A 2,786-nucleotide genomic window follows, 5' to 3' on the forward strand; every position below is an offset into this window, starting at 1 on the left:
GTATTAGGAAAGAATAAACCAGTTTTATTTAAGAAAGGACTTGTGTCGCTAAAGTTTCGTCGGAACGAAGTTACGGAAAATTAATTAACAGACGAAGGCGTAACAATATATAGATTTTACAGACTTTAATACGAATATACAAATATTCGTATTAGGAGGTATTACATGAATGAATATAAATAATAAGCCACACTTGATGGAACTCTAGCATATGTAAATAAACAAAATAGTCATATGTCGTCACTACATAATGCAACAACAATCTAAGTTTCATGCACCAGACGTTTTTATCCATTGTTATCATTTATCACATTAAGTGTCAAACATTGTTATAAAGTTTAAACAAATCGACGAAGTGGATTCTTCAGTCGGATATAGGTAAATTGAAGAAATTTAGAAAAGAAAATCTAAGGAAAGAAGAAACGCATTATTGAAAAGAGTCATTTTTGGGAGATTGAATTGAAGAAAATAAACGAAAACCATTGTTGTAAGGGTTTCTAATGTTAGGTTATTTTAGATTATTTGGTTAAAAAACAATTCAGAGTCTAGTCCACATAATGATAACGAAAGTGTTTTTTTTCTCGCGTACTTCAGCTTTTACAACTTACCGTTCTAAGGTTATTCTTCTTGCATTACGTGAGGCTTCTCATGGTACATGCATGACTTCAAGTACTCCCACAACCAGATATTTGCTAATGTTAGGTCCAGTGAACAAGGTGACCATTCTCAAAGAAAGGGACAGAAAGTGATTCTGATCTGAAAGTGCTACTGGAAGACATGTTTCACCTGGTTACCATTATGTGGAGAGTCACTTTCTTCCATGAAACCCCTAGTGTCTATTACATTTTGTTGTTACAGCATGGGAATCACATATGTTGTGAGCATTGCATGGTGATGGGTAAAATTAACTGTGCAGATCTGCAGACCATGTGCTGATGGTTCTTCCAAAGTAAGATCCAATAACAAAGTCATCTGTGAAACCACACCACACTGTCACGTAGCATCATGGAAGTGTGTAAGAAATGTCACATGTAGAATAGTTTCTAACCAGATAATGCAGTTGTATGCATTGACTGTTCCAGAAAGGGTGAAATGTGCTTCATCAGTCCATAAGATATTGGCATGTTATTGGTAATCGACTTCCAGCCTTGCAATGCAAACCAGCACATCAGATTACAGTGGGCAACGTAACGTGCACTGCTGCATCCATTGCACTTGTGCTGGTTTCTTCTACTATGGCATGGCTGATCTCAACTATAGTTTCAGTAGATGTCAGTGAGTTGTCTGTACATAGCTTATAACAGTGAAATCTCTCTTCTCTAATGTTTTTATGGAGTTACGTACAGTAAAACTGGAACGAGGCTTTCTGCGGATGTTATACATTTGCAGAAAGCCTCGTTACAGTGTTATTTATAATAATCCCCAAGAGCTGCCTTGGCATTGCATATTTTGATGTAATAACATTTATTAGTTTACCCCTCTGCATACTTGTCAATTTCATATTGGTTTAATGAACTGCAAAGCGATCGACAGGCCCTTTTATACTCATGGGAATATGTAGAAGAAACCGCAATGGCACACCTAGTGGTAATATATGACAACGACTGTGGTATTTGTATTTGAATGGTACCTTTAATACCCCTGCCGAATTTCATATTTCTGTGCCATATCGTTTGTGAGATATAATGCACTGAATTGTGGATCTTTATTTATAATATATAATTACAATAACAATTGGGCCTTCTTTAGTTACGTAAAAATGTAAGGAAAATAATGTAAAATCGAAACAAGCTAAGTAATAAATTAACACCAACTCTGTCTACACAAATTTGAAAGGAATCTCTAAATTGTCTGTACATAAATTCTACAAGTTTCTCAATTAACACATAGTAATTTTCAGACATTTTCCCAAACACCTTAAATTTGTTAATCAAATAAAACTATATTAAACAATGTCAAGTTCTTTCATAACATCGTAAGACATAATTAAAATTATCTTAGTAGAAGAGGAGCAACAAATAAGTTCTACCTTTCATTAAGGAAAATATTTTGATTAAGCTTGTTTAAATGGAAAGGCAATAAACAGAGTAAGTAAAAACATTGTAATATTTGTTTTTTTTTCTATCTGTAGTCGGTCTATGGCATGGAATCGAATCCTGTATTTCAATGTTGTTAGCCTTCAAATTTTTCTCTAATCCACCGAAAGAAAAAGTCGGCATTGATACAAAAGAATTGTCCTCCTATTAGAATTTAAACATGTGTGATGCTTCTGCAATGTTTACTGTTGTGGTATGCATGCATAATATGAATTTTATGCCTTCTTATTTTAATGTAGAATTTTTACAAAATTCTTTGTTTACTTGCAGTTTTCACATGACACGTGGTCAAGAAGCCCTTGAAAGTCATTAAGTTGGTTTCGTTCTAGTTACCTTGTTCTTTGGAATTACTTGGATATAACATTAATAGAAATGACAGTTCTGGGTAAGTCTGGTGTTACCGATTAAACTAAGCCACGTAAGATTTAATCAGTTTGGACCATCATCTTGAGTAAATCGATCAGCTTTTCAAATAAGTCTTGAGAGAGTATAGCCATTCTGATCAATCCACAACTCCAGTAAAGACGGTTGTCTATTATCCATAAAGTAAGTAACATACACTGTTTTTTTTTGTTGTTGTTGTTGCATAGATAAAGATTGCTTCACTCTGTGTTGTACATCGTGTCCAGTCCGATTATTTGTTAACACACATTGAATTAGCTTTACCAAAACTCAGTATTACTTTGCCAA

Source organism: Limulus polyphemus, unplaced genomic scaffold, assembly GCF_000517525.1.
Source record: "Limulus polyphemus unplaced genomic scaffold, Limulus_polyphemus-2.1.2 Scaffold303, whole genome shotgun sequence".
Lineage (NCBI taxonomy): Eukaryota > Metazoa > Arthropoda > Merostomata > Xiphosura > Limulidae > Limulus > Limulus polyphemus.